Below are 22,613 nucleotides of genomic sequence, written 5' to 3'. Positions count from 1 at the left end.
AGCACCAGATCAGCCCCCCCTGGCACCGCCTGAACACACTGTAGTAGGCACTCAGATGAAAGTAACAGGTATATTTTTAACTGGCAACCTTTTCCTGTCACTGCCGTTTACTGGCAGGAGAAAAGTGCCCTTTTTTACTGACTGCCAGTAAAAATACTGATGGTTTACAACACTGATACAGTGGCCAATATGTGCACTCTTCTGTTGTTACTTTCTATAGCCCTTTCTGCATCTTCCATATCCTTTTTTTGGTAAGCCTAAAGGACAAAAAGTCCTTCTCAAGCCACAAAGTTCCTCTCAGAGGTAGAAATATGACGATGAATCTTAGTTTGCAAGCCTTTCATTTCCTAGATCTTAAATTCTGTTTTCAGTAGTGTACATTGAATGTTCTCCAAACAGAGTACAGAAAATCATCCTGCAAAGGAAATGTATTTTAGGGCGGAGTAATTCCAGGTAACAAATAAAAGCATTTAATAAACTACTAATGCTATCCAAAAAACAGAGCAACTGAACTTTAGACCCCTTTCATTGGACAGTGTCCATTCAGTCTCTGCAGAGGATCCTAGACAGATCAGACCGGTATGGATGTTACATTTTCTTCTGCCTATATCTGCCCACCTCTGGTCCAGTCTGTAAAATCAGACCCGAACGCAAACTTTTTCACTTTGGTTCAGTAAGCCTGAATGGACCTGGAGGTGGGTGTAGGCCAGGGACGTGCGATGAGGTCAGTGGCTGGTGGGGCACTGTCTAGAATCAGAGCCAGATACACACAAGTTACATACGCCACGAACGTTAGAGCGAGAGCAATAGTTCTAGTACTAGACCTCTGTAACTCTAAACATGTCATTTTTAAAGTGTCGCCTATGGAGATTTTTAAGTACTGAAGTTTGGCGCCATTCCACAAGTATGCGCAATTTTAAAGCGTGACATGTTGAGTATCTATTTACTCTGCCTAACCTCCTCTTTCATAGTATACAAAAAAATCGGGCTAATTTTAGTGGTTTTTTGTTTTCTTTTTTATTTATGAAACAGTTTCTTTCCAAAAAAAATGCGTTTGAAAAATCGCTGCGCAAATACCGTGTAACATAAAAAGTTTCAATGACCACCATTTTATTCCCTAGGGTGTCTGCTAAAACAATGTATATAATATTTGGGGGTTCTGAGTAATTTTCTAGCAAAAAAATTATGATTTTTATATGCGGGAGAGAAGTGTCAGAATTGGCCTGGGTGGCAAGGGGTTAATTACCATAAGTAAGTAATATACTTATAATAATTTATTGTTTTTAATGTAATTTACTATATTTTCAAAAACTGTGCTCAAGTAGGTGGCTTAACGGACAAATTACTGAAGTTATTATTATTATTATGATTATTATTAATATTATTATTATACAAGCTATAACTTCAAACCAGTAGTTTCACAGTAAATAGATAAATAATACATTATTATCTTATAACATATTAGCATAATAATATATGATTCAGCTTGTACCTTTTCAGCAGCAGCAGATTCTCATTCTCTCTCCTAAACGTGTGAGAAAAACATGGGATTGTGGGTAAATGTTATACCCATAAACACATGTTTTTTCCTTCTAGTTAAGAGGGCTGGGCTGGAAGGAAGTATTTGTCTTTTAGATACATGCCCCCTTCTATGACACTGCAGTGAGAGGCCAGCCTCCACTGCAGCATTTTTCTTGGATAGCTTGGGCTAATGGTACTTTACCATTGGTCCAAGGTTCCAAGCTGTCCATTGAGCTCAGTGCCAAGAAGTGAGGAGAGGCACTGTGAGCTCATCCTCTCAGTCTGCTGCAAACAGAGTGTGCCAGCTTGCATTTAAACTGACTGCTCTGTATTTAGCTTCTGATAGGCTGCACAAGGAGCCCCGTATCTCCAGAACCATAGATGATAGAAGCCCCAGCTACCTACTCCCCAAATTTTGTGTTTCTGTGTCTAGTGTTCACCGAGCTACAACCCTTGAAGTCGATCATTTTTATTTATTTATTCCCTCACCTGCCTCCCCTGACTGCACTTCCCTGGTGTAGGTCAGGGACGTGCAGTCACAGGAGGCAGGTGAGGCAGAGCCTCACCTGCTATGAACATTAAAAAAAAAAACAATCGAGCTTTGAGGGTGGTAGCTCGGTAACCTGGGGTCACAGAGATTGGAGGTAGGTAGCTGAAGATCTTCCCCACCACAGGTCGAAATTTGGGGCTCCTGCCAACTATAGTTCCAGGGATACAGGGCTTCTTGTGCAGCCTGTCAGAAGCTACATACAGAGTGGCCAGTTTAAATACAAACTGGCACACTGTTTGCAGCAGACTGAGAGGATGAGCTCACAGTGCCTCTTTCTTCTTGTCAGAAGCACTGAGCTTAATGGATAGCTTGGACTAATGGTAAAGCACCATTGGAACATGCTGTCTAATAAAAATGCCGTTGTGGAGGCTCTCCTCTCACTGCAGTGTCATAGAAGGGGCATGTGTCTAAATGACACATGCTCCCTTCCAGCCCAGCCCTCTTAACTAGAAGGAAAAAGCATGGGTTTATATGTGTATAAGATTTACCCATAGATATGTATTGCTGTCGATTCGATCTGCCTGTGTGACAATGGCCTGAATCAGAGAATGTAATCGGTTTTAATTAATCTGAGCTTTATGTAACCCTGTGTAGAATAAGCACGAACATCTCAGCAGACCATAGTAGGAGGGAGTGGACTATTGGACACCTGTGCTTTGTAACTTTCTGTCTCCTTGATTCTGGCATCATCTTTTAGTGCCAGTTTACACTGGGGTGGCTTCAAAGTCGTCCGACTCTGAAGCCGTACAGCACGACCTCAGCGCGGCTTGCAAACGACTTCTACAATAGAAGTCAATGCAAGCTGCTCCAAAGTCGCCCCAAAGTATTACAGGAACCTTTGTCGGAGTGACTTGACACTCCTATTAGAATGGTTCCATTGTACTGAATGGAACGTGACTTGTCAGGCTGACAAGTCGCCTGACAGGTCGCCCCTGTGTGAACCGGCACTTACATTCACACAAGAGCAATGACTATATGAAGAGCTGCAGTGCTCAGCAGGTAGGCTGTGCGCCCTGTATGCATCTCAAAGTTTAATTTTAAATGTTAACTAGAGTGAACCATCATACACACGGAGATCTAGGGACCACACAGTCCTCTAACGTAAAATACCTGATGCTTTTCTGCATCCGGAAGCTGCAGTTGGTGCATACTAGCTCATACAAGTAAATGGCTGTACACATAGATGTAAACAAAAGCAACAGTGTTTACTCATTCATGTGCATATTTCCCTGAATGTGCCACTTTTGTGTCTGCACATGAGTGGGTAAATGCCGATGAACAGGGGCCACTTACAACCATTGGGCAGCTGTACATGCCACCTACATCTCCCTGAGCACAGGATTTTGTTCCAGAAGACTTTGTAGCATATAGACCAACCATTCTCATCTAGGGTTCTTCCAGAGGTGGCTAGGGGTTCCTTGAGATTTGGTGAACTGACTTCCTATCCAATGGTGCCTGAATATTTACAGGTCCAATGCAACCTGACAGAGTCCGCGGCATGACTGCAAAAGTGGCGTACTCACCACCACCGTAAGGGGGGAATTTTTCCCAATGGCCATTACCAATGTGAGGGGCATTTTTCCAATGACCCCCAATGGACTAAGGGGTTCCGCGAAACCTGAAAATTAATTCTAGGGTTCCTCTGGTGTAAAGAGGTTGAGAGAGGCTGCTTTTTTTTTTTTTTTTACATCCGAGTGCATAGGGCCTAACACAGAAGACATTTATTTTTCATGTAAACATGGAATTATTAGCCTTAAATGTAGAGCAGAACGGCAGGCAGACTAGTATATCAGTAAAAGATTCTCTATGCAACTCACATAGCAGTTGCTAACATTCATTTTCTAACCCCTCCTGAGAAAATGAGAGCCGATATATGTTTAGGATTGAGGTATTCATTAACGCCTAGGCATGTTTTTTTTTGTTTGTTTTTTTTTACATTTCTCTGATGTCACAATCATTCTAGGCTGTAACCTAAATGGGCATAACTCAGCTGCCATCAATAATTCCAATTACTAAAACAAGACATGCATGTGAAACCAGAGAATCTTCCAAACACATAAACAGTAGTATTGTTGGTTTAGCAAGCGTAACCATGATTATTCTGCTGATTTAGAAAATGTAGGCCATAGTTTCATTTCTCTGTAATCTTTGTGGATTTCTCTCTATATGCTCATTTTTGCAGTGTGAATGACTTAACAGCCTGTGTTCCATATGCTATTTTAGGGTTTGCTTTGCAATACTTCTACAGTGTGCCCAAGTTGCCTTTTGAACCTGTGTTTTTTCCAAGCAGGATAATGCAACAGGTTAAGCCTAATGTAATTTTCCCCAGCAGAACTTGCTCTCCGTTTGTTTCCATCCCCCCACAACGTTCAGCTGCTAAAAGCAAAAAGAGGAAACTTGGAGTAAGCTCCAAGTCCCTCTAATTATAGCCCAACCCTGGACACAACAAAAATATACCTTTGTTGTGGGGCCATCTCACACTGCAAGGGTTAAATATTTACCTTAGTTTAGGTGAGTGGAAAAATAGCACTGACCTGTAGGGTTATCAGATTCAGAATACTTTATTAATCCCAAGGATTAAAAATTATCTCATTGGTATTATCGTCATTGGTGTGCACCCCAGATCACAAACACACGTGTGTATATTGGCAGAGCAGTTAGTAAAACAAAGATTGGTGTCAGTAGGGCAGTGGACAGTGTCAGTAGTTATTTTTTTATTATTTTTTACAATATTTTTTATTAATTGTTTACAATTTTTTTTTAGGAGCCCCGTTATGGGGCTTTGGTGAAATATCAAGAGTCTCTAAACAGACCCCTGATGTCTCATTTTTGAGACAGAGAAAGAAACTGAGGTCAGAGATTCCCCAGTCCCTTTTGTTGCAGCTTGCAGTAAACATAGTTTACTATGCTTCAGTTAAAAACCAAAAAGATAAAGAAATTGCACTAGGTGCTAAGTATAAATGATGATAAAAACTGAAGAAGGGGACCGTGATAGAATATACAGAAAGAACAGTGTAGCGCTGGACCAGTGAAGAAAAACACATATGTTGATATATGTAAATATGCCAAAACCCACAAAATGATCATAAATCAATAAATAATACTAAACTAATCAGTGTAACACTGGTTTAAAGTGATACAATACACATATATAATAAGGATGTGAATTATTCACCCAAAACTTATATCATCATAAATAATAAAATTCATATGAGTGATAATCTTTATAAATGTGAGTCCATACCCTAAAGGGTGTATACAAAGAAAAAAGTGAAGAATAGTAATTAAAGTTCATAGGTGTCTCAAACGAAAGTATAAATCCCAAAAAAATGTTCCCCAAAAAAAAGGGCTATTGCAGGGCTCAGGATTGCATGATCCACCTTGAGTGCAGCCCACCACCAGATGGTAAAATTAAAGGCTTACCAGAAAGCCTGCGACCGCCCTTACTCAGGGGGGTCAATACAGGCTTAGTAGTGGAAAATATCCGAAGATGATGTATTCCCTGAACTGTTCTCCTGCTCTTATCACCAAGCAAATGATCCTCAGCAACGGGGACTCCACTATGGAAAAGGTGCTCCCATGGATTCCTTCAATACTCCTTCCCGGAGGGGCCAGGCATAAATAAGCCACAGATCCCAAAAGAAAAACAATAGTGCAGATTGACTAAAAAGGGGAATACATCATCTTCGGATATTTTCCACTACTAAGCCTGTATTGACCCCCCTGAGTAAGGGCGGTCGCAGGCTTTCTGGTAAGCCTTTAATTTTACCATCTGGTGGTGGGCTGCACTCAAGGTGGATCATGCAATCCTGAGCCCTGCAATAGCCCTTTTTTTTGGGAACATTTTTTTTGGATTTATACTTTCGTTTGAGACACCTATGAACTTTAATTACTATTCTTCACTTTTTTCTTTGTATACACCCTTTAGGGTATGGACTCACGTTTATAAAGATTATCACTCATATGAATTTTATTATTTATGATGATATAAGTTTTGGGTGAATAATTCACATCCTTATTATATATGTGTATTGTATCACTTTAAACCAGTGTTACACTGATTAGTTTAGTATTATTTATTGATTTATGATCATTTTGTGGGTTTTGGCATATTCACATATATCAACATATGTGTTTTTCTTCACTGGTCCAGCGCTACACTGTTCTTTCTGTATGCTTCAGTTAAGAATGAAGACAGGAGTGATTGGTACAGATCACTCACTATTTTCATTCAAAAAAGGAAAGCCGGTTAATGAAATATTTACCAGCCCCTTCCCCACTCCTGAGAGGAGAGGAGGGAAGCTGGCAGCACTGCAGGGGGGAGACGGGAAGCAGGACTCAGCACTGCACGGGGTGATTAGGGTGTGCCCAGGCACACCCTGTGCGCATGCCTATGATTATCGTAAAGTATTGATGTTGATGTAAATGATCTGTCTCTCGGGCAGACAGCTTCTACGCCCCAGAGGATGGCTACAGTCTCCTTGGCTTGCAGTGTAGTATAACAAAAACTGAAATTGAAGTGCCACACCACTACTAAGAGGTCCAGACAGTGACGGTGGGTGGTATATTTTCTTGGGGTGGCGGAAAACAGTGCACAACCAGCCAGCCCCATCCTCCCCAGTCGGATCACCCGCAAACCACCCGCCCCGGTCGGGGTCGGTCACCCGCAACACCTATCCCGGGCAGCACTTCCCTCTGGGCGACGGGTGGCCAGCTTCCCCTGTGTTCTCGGCATCATGGCGCCGTCCTTACCGTGCGTCTCCTCCCTCCTCCTCCCTTGACCAATAGGGTAGCTTCTCCTTTCAACCAATCGGACCCACTTCCTGACTGGCTGGGAGGCAGAATCAGTGTTACAATAGCCAATATTCATTCACTATTGTCACACAACTGGGTGGGCTTCGGGTGCAGTGCTCTGCACCATGAGCCCACCCTTTTTTGAAGCCTATTAAAGCCTCTGGCTCTGATCACGTGCTTAAACCCCCCCCCCCCCCCACTGGCATCCATGCATCCGGCGCCATGCATGTAGATTATGGGGTCGAACGCATGGATAGGGGGGGTGGCGCCTGTGCGCCCCTTATGAACATCCTGCCACTGGGTCCAGATACAACTTTGTTTCAATAAAAGTCAGTACAGATTAAAAAGTATCAAACACGTTTCGGAGGTCCAAGAAAGCTTCATCAGGGTGTGATTGACAACAATGTTAACAAAACCAGAAGGGAACTGGACCTACAATGGTCATTTTCCAGTTGAATTACAAGCACAGGCCAATGGCTGGCCCCCTGAAACACGCTGGATACTTTTTCGATCTAAGTATGGCCAGCTCTATTCCCAGAGTTGGGCTTTAAAGCTTATATAGGGGTAATGACTCTCTCCCCATCCCCATGTGACAGTTCTAGACCAATCATCAAGTAGAGCAAGGAGAGTAAGAGTGCCCTTCCAAGAAAGCACTGAGTTTTCTTTTTTTGCTGAATGGTACTGTGCAGGAGCGAAGGGAAGATGAGAACCTGCAGAGTAGGGGGATTAAATAAAACTTATTGCTATACCTGGCATAGTCCAACCATGTTTCAACAGTAATCAAGGTGTAGAATCAATCAACTTTTGGGCTTGGGTTTCTGCTACAGAGACCACCGTAAGAGTGCTCCGTAGAAGCACAGTATAACACATTACTTCTGCATTGTGTTTAAAGGAGAAGTGCTGTGATGTCATTATTACTTATTACTGTAACTCAATTTTCAATGCTTAGATAGCTACTAACAGCCAGTAGTAGAACACTATTGTAGGTGATCCTTCTTGCCGAGGTAAATGAGGGGCTGGCTTTTTACTAAAGGATCGCTTTTTACTGCATGAGCTTTACACATTCAAGTAACTGAGAGCAGTGTAATTTCACATTTTAAAGGCAATGTACATTTTCAAATGATGTCATTGTTTTAACTAGGTATTAGTATAAATGAAATGATATTCAATATGTTGCTTGCTTGCTTTACCTTGTAATGATGGGCTCACATGTTGTGGCTGTAGTTTCATGGCTAATTAATTCCTCTTGTCTCATGTTCATGTATTCATTTACCTAGTTTGCCCCTGTTTGCCAAAGGGATGGGCAACTTCCTCTTCCGGTTCAACAGGGTCCAATCCATGGCTTGCCATTTCTCTATGTTGCATCACAAGTGTGGGAGTGCTAATGTGATAAAAACTCATATATAAACACAAAAGATGCAGCGCTAAAATTATGTGAAAAAATTGTGACTGAAGAAAACTAAGGCTGAGTCTCATAAGCATATCAGCATGTGATCAATGGTGAAAAATTCATATGAGGCATAATCTAGTAAACAATGATAAAAAAAACATATATAAAACTTAACATGTGAAAATTGCAAGAGGAAAAGTCCCATCAAAGTATTAGTCCATGAATGAACAAGGAAAAAACACCCATCGGTGAAAATGCAAGGAACCAGAAAAAGGGAAATCTTCTATGTAGTTTCACACCCTAGGTGAGTATTATAATCCGTTTACCAGATGGCGATGACTGCTGTTACGGCAGTCTCGCCCAGCTCAGGGAAATCAGTCTCCCCAAAACCAAAGGCACAATACAGCAGCTAGCGGTGGATAATTCTCAGGAATATGAAATAAAAAAACTTCTATAGTGTAGTATGTACAAATAAAGTGATTTATTAAGGTTAAAAAGAATCACATTTACAATGTTGCAGTTAATTAAGAGCAGTGGAGTATGGCATAAGAACAAATAGCGGTGTCTCCGTCTCTTGAACTTCACTTCCTACGTTCGTTTGTTAGCCCATCCGAAAACGTAATGACGTCACAGTCGCAGTCTCCTCCCTACGCGTTTCGTCATTATAGGACGTCGTCTCTCCTATCCATGCGATACAGCAAAGCAATCTGTAGACATAGTACTGTGCTGACAGCTGCTGCCAAACTCACTTCCTCCTATATGCTGATATGCTTATGAGACTCTGCTTTAGTTTTCTTCAGTCACAATTTTTTCACATAATTTTAGCTCTGCATCTTTTGTGTTTTATATATGTACTTTTGAAGTTTGATACTAGACTTTCAGGTGCTGGCTGCTTTTATTTATTTATTTTGACACTTATTCAATACTTGTTACTTTTATTTTTATTTCTAGCGCAGCTTCAGCCTTTGGGCTTTTTGTTTTCTCTATACCTGATAAAAACTCATCACTTCCCTTCCCTCTTAAAGAGGAACTTCACCCAAAAGGGGACAATCCGCTTGTTTCCATTCCCCCCGCGCCTCAACATTTGGCACTTTTTGGAGGGGGGGCAGGGACCTGGTTTTGACAGGTACTCGTTCCCACTTCCGATCAAATTGCCGTGGTGATCTGTGCGGAGATTCGGTCCACCCCCCCCCCCCCAGCCTTCTGGGACACATCACAGGTCCCAGTAGACTGCTGGATCGTTCGCAAAGCACAGCGCGGCTCATGGATGTGCAGTAGGAAACCAGCTATGAAGCTAGAAGGCTTCACTGCCGGTTTCCCTTACCTAAGATGCTGGCACCTGCACCCAAAGCCAATTGAACAACCGTCTCGGGTGAGGACATCGCTGGATCCCTGGACAAGTAAGTGTCCTTATATTAAAAGTCAGCAGCTACAGCATTTGTAGCTGTTGACTCTTAATTTTTTTGGGGGGGAGACTGGAGCTCCTCTTTAAGAACAGATTCCTCCATCCACACAAATGAGATGGATGTAAGAATTTTTTCCCCACCAGGACATTGTATTCTGACAGCGGGACTCTCCGCTGCCAGAATACACTGATCAGCACCTGCAGCCAATTGGCTGATCAAAAAGTATTCCAGCCTGTCTGTTCAACAGAAGTCAATCTAACAATCAACTCTTTTTGAACAAGAATGCCAACAAACAGATCAAAATGCATCCGGTTCCTGCTGAATTGGTCGAATTTCGATCCGTCTATGGCCACCTTTAGAGCTGGAAACTGCACTAACATGTTAGATTTTCTGATATTTCATGGCATATAAATTACTTTTCAGTTAGAAGGATACAAACATTATGTTTTCCATGATTATTGCCATTATAACCTTTGTTTTTATTGTATTTTACCAAAAAGAACATCATTTTACACATATGCTGTAGGTATGTACTGTACATGTTACAATACAAACATGAACATAAAACAAATACACAGGCATCCTGGCTCACAATAAGTCTTTTAATAGTAATGCCATATGTTTCTACATAAAAAGCAGCCATGGTATTTTATTATTTTGCTGCTCCTTTCCTTTCACTTATGACTCTAGTCTAGAGAGTTTGAAAGGCCCCAGAGGCTGCAACACCTAAGCAAGAGGCACCACTGACCAAACACTGCCATGAAGACCAAGGAAGTCTCCAAGTCGGGGTTAGGTTATAAAAAAAAAATCCAAATTTTTGATGATCCCTAAGAGCACCATCAAATCTATCATAACCAAATGCAAAGAACATGGCAGGACAGCAAACCTGCCAAGAGACGGCCGCACACCAAAACTCACGGACCGGGCAAGGAGGGCATTAATCAGAGAGGCAGCACAGAGACCTAAGGTAACCATGGAGGAGCTGCAGAGTTCCACAGAAGAGACTGCAGTATCTGTACATAGGATGACAATAAGCTGTACGCTCCATAGAGTTGGGCTTTATAGCAGAGTGGCCAGAAGAAAGCCATTACTTTCAGCAAAAAACAAATTGGCACGTTTTGAGTTTGCGAAAAGGCATGTGGGAGACTCCCAAAATGTATGGAGGAAGGTGCGCTGGTCTGATGAGACTAAAATTTATCTTGTTGGCCATCAAAGAAAACACTACATCACATCACCCAAAGAACACCATCCCCACAGTGAAACATAGTGGTGGCAGCATCATGCTGTGGGGATGTTTTTCAGCAGTCAGGACTGGGAAACTGGTCAGAGTTAAAGGAAAAATGGATGGTGCTAAATACAGGGATATTCTTGAGCAAAACCTGTACCACTCTGTGTGAGATTTGAGGCTAGGATGGAGGTTCACCTTCCAGCAGGACAATGACCCAAACACACTGCTAAAGCAACACTTGAGTGGTTTAAGGGGAAACATGTAAATGTGTTGGAATGTCCTAGTTAAAGCCCAGACCTCAATCCAATAGAAAATCTGTGGTCAGACTTAAAGATTGCTGTTCACAAGCGCAAACCATCCAACTTGAAGGAGCTGGAGCAGTTTTGCAAGGCGGAATGGGCAAAAATCCCAGAGGTTAGATGCGGAAAGCTCATAGAGACTTATCCAAAGCGACTTGAAGGAGCTGTGATAGCCGCAAAAGGTGGCTCTACAAAGTATTGACTTTAGGGGGGTGAATAGTTATGCACATTGACTTTTTCTGTTATTTTGTCCTATTTGTTGTTAACAATAAAAAAAAAAACAAAACACATTTTCAAAGTTGTGGGCATGCTCTGTAAATTAAATGATGCAAATCCTCAAACAATCCATGTTAATTCCAGGTTGTGAGGCAACAAAGCACGTAAAATGCCAAGGGGGGGAATACTTTTGCAAGGCACTGTTTATGCATTTTTACATTGGAGTTAGGCCACCCAGGACTTTTGTTCGCTCTTTTAAATTTATTTCCCAATGGGGTGCACTGGCTAATGCTCTTATTTAATATGTTCTTAAAGCAAACCCATCATCTCTCCTCCGTGTTCTTTGTTCCTAAGATTTTATCCCAATTAATATCTTCTAGCAAAGTTCGCTGTTTTGGGAAGTTGGCTCTTTTGAAATTCAGTGTCTTTGTATTCCCTTTATGTTTCCTATTTGTGTGATTTATACTGAAGCTAATTGACCTGTGATCGCTGTTTCCTAAATTGCCCTGTATTTCCACATCCGTGATCAGGTCTGTATTGTTGGTAATCAGTAGGTCTAGTAATGCTTTGTTCCTAGTTATAAAGCATTATTTTGCCAAAAGAGTAGGTGATGCTTGGAATAGACTTTCAGCAGAGGTTGTGAATAAGTCAACAGTGAAAGGATTCAAACATGCTTGGGACAGGCTTAGATAGATAGACCTATACTCAGACAAAATAGGGCAAAGTTGATGTACTACTTGGTCTTTTCTGCCATCGCTCATCTAAATTTCCATTCACTAGTTGTGAATCATACACTGTATATTAAATCACATTGGCCAGGAAGATTCACATCTAGTGAATGTTCAGTAAATAATAAACCAACATTAAATCTGTGCAACCAAATGTGAATATCTTGGAAAGCGAGCCAGCATCCAAGTGTTTTTATATCACTTTTACAGAAATCTCACACCAAAAATAGTGCAGCGCTCCCCTTAATCAACAAAACTATCTGTCTTCAAAAAAATGTACCCCTGTACTGGAAACAAATTTTAAATAACAATAATGCAAAAAATAATAAGCTTGGTAAAATAAAGTACATCAGTAAATAAAATGTGTCAATTGCAAATCCTCATACCAACATTAAAATTATTCCACTCCTACTGGAATTAACTTTAGTAGTGCATAATCTAAAAATACATATACAGTAAAACCTTGGATTGAGAGTATAATTCGTTCTGGAAGCATGCTTGTAATCCAAAGCACTTGTATATCAAAGTGAATTTCCCCATAAGAAATAATGGAAACTCAGATAATTCGTTCCACAACCATTTATTCATAAGTGCTTCAGTTTATAGTCCATATAAAAAGATTATAGCAATGTGATAAGTTGTGTAACCATAAAATGTCCATCCACAAATAGCAGCCTCCACAAGAGGATTAGAAGCAAAATCCAGCAGGAGCTACAGAGTATAAAAGAGAAGAGAGTCGCCTCTAAGTGTAACAATATGGTTACATTTAATGAAGGTCCAACATTTAGCAACTCACATGGTTGATGAGTAAAAGAGGCGCATCTAAGTATGCAAGTATCCGGAGTAAAGCTGTCTACATAGGCCGCCCTCTGCACCGCCGACTCTCACCACTGTCAGTCTGCAATTGTGACCAGGAAGACTACCCTGCAGTAGAGGGGTTTGAAAGTGTGGCGCGCAGCGTGGAAGGGACAACATTGATGGTGTTGTGGAGGATGGTCTATGTGGACAACTTTACCCCAGATGCCTGCATACTTAGATGTGCCTGTTTTAATCATCAACCATGTGATTTGCTAAATGTTGTACCTTTATTAAATGTAACCATATTGCTTCACTTAGAGGCGCCTCTGTTCTGTTTTATATTCAGTTGTGACATGACGCTACTTGTATATCAAGACATCGCTTGTATATCAAGTAAATATTTTATTATGAAATATTATGAAAGAAAAATGTCAAGAAATAAATAACTAAAAAATCTATAAATAAATGCAACAGAGTCCATGTCATGATGAATTCCCCTTTCAAGTGAATGAAGATAGATGTTTTTGATTCTTCCCTCCAGTGCAGTGCACTCTGTACCAGGGCGACATTCAAATCTGCTCATCTTAATGGTCTGACCCCCTTGGTGAATTTGAGGTCGACATGTCTCTTTCCCCTCGTGGGGTTAATAATATCAGGCACACCTCAGGACCGTTACGCAATTCAGACTCCAATTCCATTCAAATCCTCATGTGTGGCATACCATAAGTGAGAAGAGAGAAGAAACTATATAGTGTTCACTGAATGTATTTTATTTGAACAACCAAGGGTTAAAAACACTTACAAAACAATGAGTACATAGCGCATCAAAGCATTCCATCTAAACACACCTCCTCGGGAAGTAGCATCACTCAGCGATCGCTTACCACAGAACCACTCCCATGTGAGTCCCCCTAGCATGGTGATGTCTTTGGGGGCCACCCCTATAAGCATTACGCCCAGGCGGAACTTCTTCAAATCTAGTTTATAACTGATAATGAGATCTTCCAGCCCAGTACAGACATAGTTTATTATGTTAACCATTATTTTGGGTGGAGGCTGAATGGTTGACTTCTTCTAATTCTCATTGTGAAATCTCTGCAATTGGGTTTTGAGGTGTACCAGCTGTGTTTTGTTTTTTTACAAGAGAGAATTCTGTCAAAGTCTAATAATTTTTGTGTGTCAATGGTGGTTGAGGGACTCCAGCAGAAAAGTCTTACTTGTCCCTGGAGACAGAAAAAGCCCTTGGTTGACTCAGCCCACCCATAACTGAAATATTGGTTCTGGGAGGACTGATCTGTAAGCCCATTGCAAATACGAATAAAGAGCTCATGAATCCCCAATACAAAATAATATATACCAGGCTAAAACCAATTAATTAGAGGATAGTAGGCAAAATGCTATTTACATTGGTGAACAGTAGGAATGGTGGTGTCAGGAAGTGCTCAGTGGAAGAAACATTGCTGGCTGTGCTAGTGCACGTCTGTGTGCGCCGGTGCGGGTGCGCAATCGGCGCCAAACGGCCTATTTAAACAGGATATGCAGACAGTGCTGTCTGATCTGCAGCTTCCTGTGACCACTTCTGACCTTAAACCTGCCTGCTCCTTTGGATACTATGCTGCCCGCCAGTTACCGACCCGGCCTGCGACCTGACCTGTTTGCCTCTGGCACCTGCTTCAGCATCCCCTGTCTGTGCTGAACCCAGCCTGCCTGCTCTTGCCTGTATCCACACCCTTCTGGACTATTCTACTATCTGCCAGACCCAGCATCTGGGTTTGTGTGTGTGTGTGTGTGTGTGTGTGTATGTGTGTGTCCGGATATCAGTTGTTCTAGCCTCCAGTCTGTCTGCTGTTCTGATCTTCCTCCCAGCTGGTCCTCATCAGGAACCTTCAGAAGAGCCTTTCTAACAGCTGACCCACCAGGCACCCATACCATGCTGCACCCCATGCCACCTGTCTGCTCTACCAGGGGCGTAGAGTCAGATTCGTAAGGGAGACCATCCTCTGCACTCGGGCTTATCAGTCAGGTACGTAGGAACTTGATAGGTGGTCAGAATGCCACTTTTACAGCCAAAAAGATCAATGGCATTATGCAGCTGGATCTGCCAAATGGCGTTGGTTCTGGAACTATGCAGGCAGTATCGAATGGGAGGTCAATCAGTAGCAGCTCAAGGAACCCCTAGCTACTTCTGGGGGAACCCTAGGGTTCCACAGCATCGTGGTTGAGAATGGCTGGCCTACAGTGTTACTTTTTCCCATATGACTGGCAAACAATGTGTACCCAATGTGAAAAAGTACATTATGCATAATGAGTCTGCCCTAACAAAAAGTTACATATATAACCAGGGCTGTCCTTAAGATGGGGCAAAAGGGGCAGCTGCCCTGAGCCCAGTCATTGCTGTGGGGTCCAAAGCAGCTGCCCCTTGTCTTGGAGGGTCCCGGTCTGGTGGTGGCAGGAGCAAGGGGAAGGCGAGCATCAAGGGCAGCTAGGATTGAGAGCCCCGGAGCCCTTCTATCTCCCCCTTTCTCCATCTCACCCCTCTCCCCCCTTCTCTCTTATACCCCCCTCTCACCTTCTTCTCTCTCTCACCGCCCTCTCTCTCGCCCCCCTCTCACCCCACCTCTCTCTCTCCTTCTTTCACCCCCCCAACTCTCTCTCTCTCACTCTCCCTCTCTCTCACCCCCCCCTCAAGAAAATGTTTGCCCAGGGTCCAATCAATATAAAAGACGGCCCTGTATATAACACATATATCCTCGTTAAACCTCAATTGTACAATATGATAATAGATAGATCATCGAACCAACCCCCCAAAAATGCTGAAAATATTCTTAGTGTGACAAAACATGAAAATGCCATGTTTTTTCCTCTCACATTTTGATATGATAGGAGAGAGTTTAAATATATTAGAGAAAAATGAAATGTGATGTACCAGCAAAAAGTTTCCATCAATATTGGACAAAAATAGAAATACACAGTTTAACCTTTGACCTCCAGTTCTAGAACGGAATGACCCCCGAGGTTGGATTCTCAAAAATATCAATTACTTCCTTCTTAGCAGAATGACACGACAATTTACAGCTTACCAGGTCTTCCAACAAATACGTACACACATATGAATCCTGCTAATAGTATTTGCAGAATTTCAGTACCTGAATTCAAAATTCTGACAGAAGTTAAAACTTTGATATAGTAGTGAGGATGATGAGTGCTAGTTTACCTGGTTTAAAGTAGAAGTCCACACCAAAACTAAAATCGCTACATCTTTAGACATCCACGATCTAACACGCACCTATCTAGCCCTGTAAAGGAAAAAAATCAGTATACATACCTTTTCTGAAGTCATTCCGACCCGATCCAATACTGAGCTATGGAGGCGGGTGCAGAGGACACGTCTGACAATGGAAGCCCCATAATAAGTCTATGGGTGACGTCACTCCCCCCATTCATTTCACATCCATTGTCAGCTGTGTCCTCTGCAGAGCTTCCGTTGCTGGAGACCGGGTCAGATCGGCTTCAAAAAAGGTATGTATACTGATTTCTTCTTTACAGGGCTAGATAGGTTAGTGTTAGATCGTAGGTGTCTATGCAGAGATATTAGTTTTAGGGTGGGCTTTAATTGTGATTGAGTGTTGGATCAACTGTGGGTATAGGATTGTGTATATGAGATTGTATGACTTATTTCTTTTTTTTAATTGGTTGAACTAGATGGACTTTTGTCCACCTGATTGATTTTTCACCAGCCTACCCGGGTTCACTCTTCACCAGCCTATCCGGCTTACTCCCAGGAGCTCTCTAGGGAAGGATGACGACTTAAACACACCATTGTCTTCAGGGAAACTGGCTAAATGTAGCAGTCTCACCCCTTTGTTAGTCTCCACAGTGTTGCTCTACTCATACTGTCCTCTCTTTCTCCCATACCTCCAGGAAAGACTCCTTCTGTGTGTTATGGCAGGATCCTTCCAGCACCTGAGCCTCAGCCCAAGGTAGGACACCCCCCAGAGTAGGGGGCACCCCTGAGGGCCACCGACAGCCTCCTCAACACTGTATCTCCATCTTCTACCCGACAACCCTGCTGGCATGGCCCATGTCTCTTTATAAGGTGGTTTCAATCCCCTGCCACCCACCACTGGGGATTGTCTGAGGCCTCAAAAATTAGCATGGCAGCTCCTATTTACCTCCACCCTTTAAATCTAGAAGATTCTCCAACCTTCTAGACCAGGGGGAGGCTCCAGATAGCTGCCAGGAAGAGTCATCCAGCCCTAAACCTTAGTAAACCCTGACCCAGATTCCATAGCTCAGGCTTAGCCTTGAACTAAACTATGTTTTACCTACACTATTATCTAGCACACACTACAGGGTGCTACAGTTATATTAAAATATAAAATACAATGCATTTTGGGGGATTTCAAGTGCCCCCTTCATTGGAATTGAAATTAAAGACAACTTGGTTTGTTGATTGGTGTAATGCTCCAGACAAAATGTTGCTGGATAACAAGCCTGCTTCCAGTCTCTTGTTTGACAGACTCTCTTTAAGTCCTGATAAAGGGGGACCCTTGAAACCCTCAAACAAGTTATCTGTTTTTCCTAACTAGTGATAGCAATAAATATATTTGAACTTGATCTAAACGTTATTTACACAGTTGGTGTTCTTTTATCCGTAGAAAATTGCAAAAAGTGTCATCTCTAAAGCTGATCATAGATAACAAGATGGATAGATTTACATTCATCTCTGGCCATTCTTGCTCAAGAGAAGTCGATCTAATGATCATCTTCTCTCGAACAGGAATGTTGGAAAATTTTCATTTGATCAGGGTATCAGTGTATTCTAATAGCGGTGAAGTTCCCACTGTCAGAATACAATAGCACAGAGTGGATTCCCCCATTCACCTCGCTTGTGTGGATGTGCCTGCTGACTGATAAAAAAAAACAAAACAATCCATCTTTTGCCATCCTAAAGCTGACCATATATGGATCAAAAATCGGCTTGTTCAGCAGCAACCAGCCGAGATTCGATCCATGTATGGTCAGGCTGATTGTACCCAAGTCGATCCATCAATCCACTTGGATACAACCACCCTGTCAGATTTTTTACATGCGATTAATGCCGCCGCTGGCTATAGGTCACTGCACTTAAGACTAAGGATTTAGCACTATAAGAGCTCCACTGAACAAGTTTGCCTGTGATAAAGCCTTGAACTTGCTTCATGTTGAAGCTCATATTTCAGTTTTTGGTAGATGTCAAAAACTTTAAGTGTAACTCCAACCTTAGCCCCTCATCTTCCGATTAAAACCCTAAAACACCCTCTGCTGTATGTTATGATGTTTTTAAAATACTCTGACCTTTTCCAGAGTCTTTAGTCCAGTCCTGTGGCCTGCTGGGTCCTCTTTCTCTTCATTTTTCTCATGGCAGTGGCAGCCTTCCAGATACAGAGAACAGCACTGGCATGATCACATCTGCATCAATACATCCTCAGTTAGACCCCTTTCACACTGCCCGCGCCCGGGCGTCAGTGGTAAAGCGGCGCTATTTTTAGTGTCGCTTTAGACCCCTTTCACACTGGGACGTTTTGCAGGCGCTATAGCGTTAAAAATAGCGCCTGCAAACCGCCCTAAAACAGCTGCTCCATTCACTCCAGTGTGAAAGCCCGAGGGCTTTCACACTGGAGCGTTGCACTGGCAGGGCGTCAGAAAAAGTCCTGCCAGCAGCTTCCTTGGAGCGGTGAAGGAGTGGTGAACTCACCGCTCCTCCAACGCTCCTTCCCATTGAAATCAATGGGGCAGCACTGTCATACCGCCGGCAAAATGCCACTGCGGCAACGTTTTGTGGGTGGATTTAACCCCTTTTCGGCCGCTAGCGGGAGTCAAAACCGCCCCGCTAGCGGCCGAATAGCGCCGCTAAAACTACGGTAAAGCGGCGCTAAAAATAGTGCCGCTTTACTGCTGACGCCCGGGCGCCGGCAGTGTTAAAGGGGTCTTACCTTTAAAACCGCCCCACTAGCGGCCGAAAAGGGGTTAAATCCGCCCGCAAAATGCTGCCGGAGCGGCGTTTTGCCGGCGGTATCGCAGCGCTGCCCCATTGATTTCAATGGGGAGCAGCGGTGGAGGAGCGGTGAGTTCATTGCTCCTTCACCGCTCCAAAGAAGCTGCTGGCAGGACTTTTTCTGAGGCCCTGCCAGCGCACCGCTCCACTGTGAAAGCCCTCAGGCTTTCACACTGGTGTGAATGGAGCAGCTGTTTTAGGGCGGTTTGCAGGCGCTATTTTTAACGCTATAGTGCCTGCAAAATGCTCCAGTGTGAAAGGGGTCTAAAGGGGGCCATGCTGATACCCCTCAGGGGGCAGACCTATGACGCTCTGCATTTAGAGTATTGTCCGCAGTCTTCTGGGTTAAGTAACACAGGGCGTCATTCAAACCAGAAGACTGAAGAAATCTTGTGGTGGAAAAGAATAACTCTAGCTGGAAGGGGAATATGGCAAATATGTTTTTTATTTTTATGACAACTGGAGGCCTACAAAAAGAAAAAAGAAAAATAGCCCAAAGTTGGGTGTTAAACCACCGCCTATACTGAAAATATTATTTTTGGATGGGCTAGCCCTTAGACAAACAGGCCATTGCATGATCAGTGCTCATACTCAGATAACCTTTCCTGAGTTAACAGAATAGATTATTAGAAATTCATACTATCGTTATTCCTTTACATTTATGGGCAAAGCAGGTGATTTCTCTAGGAAAAGATAATTAAGAAATAGGCAAATAGTCAAAAAGTCCCATTTCTTCCTGTTGTATGCTTTCACATAGTAACCAATGCAAAATCCAGGAAGATAAAGTGCAAATGCTGGTTATAAATAGGCTCTATTTCCCCTTTAGACAGGGAAATAACTTAAATAGACAAATGTGCCTGTGTGAAAGTACATACGGTATGTGAAATCACCGTGTAGATATGATTTTTTTAAGCTGAGTCACTCGGATGTCTATACTATAGATCCTTATTATCTAGTACCTTATTGCCCAATATGCACTACCTGTTAAATCATCAACTGTCCTACCACCTACCCCTTGCTGCTTTCTTTGCAACAAATTTAATACATGGAATTTGGCTATAAAGTCAAAGTGTGGTTTTTCATGGCTTTGGTATTGGGGTCTTGTACAACTAGATAGCATAAGGATTACAAATAATAAAAGTCAATTGGGAGATTGAAGTTCCACTTTAACTAGGCTAAGTTGATATCTCCTCCATGGTACATACAGTATCTCACAAAAGTGAGTACACCCCTCACATTTTTGTAAATATTTTATTATATCTTTTCATGTGACAACACTAAAGAAACTTTGCTACAATGAAAAGCAGTGAGTGTACAGCTTGTATAACAGTGTAAATTTGCTGTCCACTCAAAATAACTCAACACACAGTAATTAAGTACACCCCTAAGTAAAAATGTCCAACTTGGGCCCAAAGTGTCAATATTTTGTGTGGCCACCATTGTTTTCCAGCACTGCCTTAACCTTCTCGGGCATGGAGTTCATCAGAGCTTCACAGGTTGCCACTGGAGTCCTCCTCCACTCCTCCATGATGACATCACGGAGCTGGTGGATGTTAGAGACCTTGTGCTCCTCCACCTTCCATTTGAGGATGCCCCACAGATGCTCAATAGGGTTTCGGTCTGGACATGGGCAGATCCAGAGTCTAGTCTCGGGAGGGGCACTGCCAGAAAATCCGTTTTTTTTTTTTTTTTTTTTGTGGCCAATTTATCGGGGAAACGGCTGGTGTTGGCGCTTCAATCATCCCGGCACCATGGTTGTTACAGTGTTAGGATGATTGAAGTGCATTATTTCTATAATTACATTGTAATATAAAATGAAATAGTTCAACTCACCATAATGCAGAATCAGTGGGAGCCCTGAGTGTGCCACGTCACCTGCCACATGTTGCGGATTGTCAGTTTGCACGTCGCCTGCCACACCTTGTGGATTATCACTTGCCACGTCACCTGCCACACATTGCAAATTATCACTTGCCACGTCGCCTGCCACACCTTGTGGATTGCCACTTGCCACGTCACCTGCCACACCTTGTGGATTGTCACTTGCCACATCACCTGCCACACCTTGTGGATTGCCACTTGCCATGTCGCCTGCCACACCTTGTGGATTGCCACTTGCCACATCACCTGCCACACCTTGTGGATGGTCACTTGCCACGTCACCTGCCACACCTTGTGGATTGTCACTTGCCACACTTTGCGGATTGCCACTTGCCACATCACCTGCCACACATTGCGAATTGTCACTTGCCACGTCGCCTGCCACACCTTATGGATTGCCACTTGCCACGTCACCTGCCACACCTTGTGGATTGTCACTTGCCACGTCATCTGCCACACCTTGTGGATTGCCACTTGCCTCATCACCTGCCACACATTGCGAATTGTCACTTGCCATGTCACCTGCCACACCTTGTGGATTGTCACTTGCCACGTCACCTGCCACACCTTGTGGATTGCCACTTCACCTGCCACACATTGCGAATTGTCACTTGCCACGTCACCTGCCACACCTTGTGGATTGTCACTTGCCTGTTGAGGTGGTGTTTTGGTTGTCTCTTGCTGTGTTCCAGACTCCCAGACTGAGTCAGGCAGCAGAGAGATAATGTAATCTCTCTGCTGCCTGCCCAGTGAGGGCGGAAATTACTGCAGGGATGCAGGGCTGGCGGTAAGAGATGATCTCATCTCTCTGCTCCCCCACCTCTGGCTAACTGATTGGCCAGCTGCCAACACACTGAGCCACCTGGCAGCCAGGCCCACCCACAAACCGCGCCGCCCGCCCGCTATGTCACCCGCCCGCAGACCTGCCCGCTATGTCGCCCGCGGAGCCCCCCGCTATGTCGCCCGCCCATGGAGCCCCCCGCTATGTCACCCGCCCATGGAGCCACCCGCTATGTCACCCGCCTGGCCAGCAACAAATTTCTCGGGGGTGGCAATTGCCCTGTTGCCCCCCCCTGGATCCGCCCCTGGGTCTGGAGACATGCTTGGCCAGTCCATCACCTTTACCCTTAGCTTCTTTAGCAAGACAGTGGTCATCTTGGAGGTGTGTTTGGGGTTGTTATGTTGGAATACTGCCCTGTGGCCCAGTCTCTGAAGGGAGGGGATCATGCTCTGCTTCAGTATGTCACAGTACATGTTGGCATTCATGGTTTCCACAATAAACTGTAGCTCCCCAGTGCTGCACTCATGCAACCCCAGACATAGTTACATAGTTAGTAAGGTTGAATAAAGACACCAGTCCATCCAGTTCAACCCGAGTGAGTGTGTGTCTACAACCCTGACCCTTGTCCCTAACCCTGTACATCGCACACTCACATCAGTCCCTACCCTCAATCCAAGGTCCCCATTCATATACTAGGGCCAATTTTGGACAGAAGCCAATTAACCTACCAGCATGTCTTTGGAGTGTGGGAGGAAACCGGAGTACCCGGAGGAAACCCACGCAGGCACAGGGAGAACATGCAAACTCCAGGTAGGTAGTGTCGTGGTTGGGATTCGAACCAGCGACCCTTTTTACTGCTAGGCGAGAGTGCTAACCACTACACCACTGTGCCGCCCTTAACACCTCTACCACCATGCTTGACTGTAGGCAAGACACACTTATCTTTGTACTCCTCACCTGGTTGCCGCCATACACACTTGACAC

General features: G+C 43.5%; 1 long non-coding RNA gene across 1 annotated transcript in view; it reads left to right on the top strand.

The window, feature by feature from the left end:
* The first annotated feature begins 505 nt into the window (after window positions 1–505).
* LOC141116824 (uncharacterized) overlaps window positions 506–22,613 on the top strand; it is a 43,079-nt gene continuing 20,971 nt past the window's right edge. The window contains exon 1 of the long non-coding RNA XR_012237059.1: window positions 506–579. This is a non-coding gene — a long non-coding RNA (uncharacterized lncRNA). The remainder of the gene's footprint in view (window positions 580–22,613) is intronic.

Source organism: Aquarana catesbeiana, linkage group LG13 (assembly GCF_042186555.1).
Source record: "Aquarana catesbeiana isolate 2022-GZ linkage group LG13, ASM4218655v1, whole genome shotgun sequence".
Classification (NCBI taxonomy): Eukaryota; Metazoa; Chordata; class Amphibia; order Anura; family Ranidae; genus Aquarana; species Aquarana catesbeiana.
Note: the sequence above shows the minus strand (reverse complement) of the source record. Positions and strands in the feature narration are given on the sequence as shown.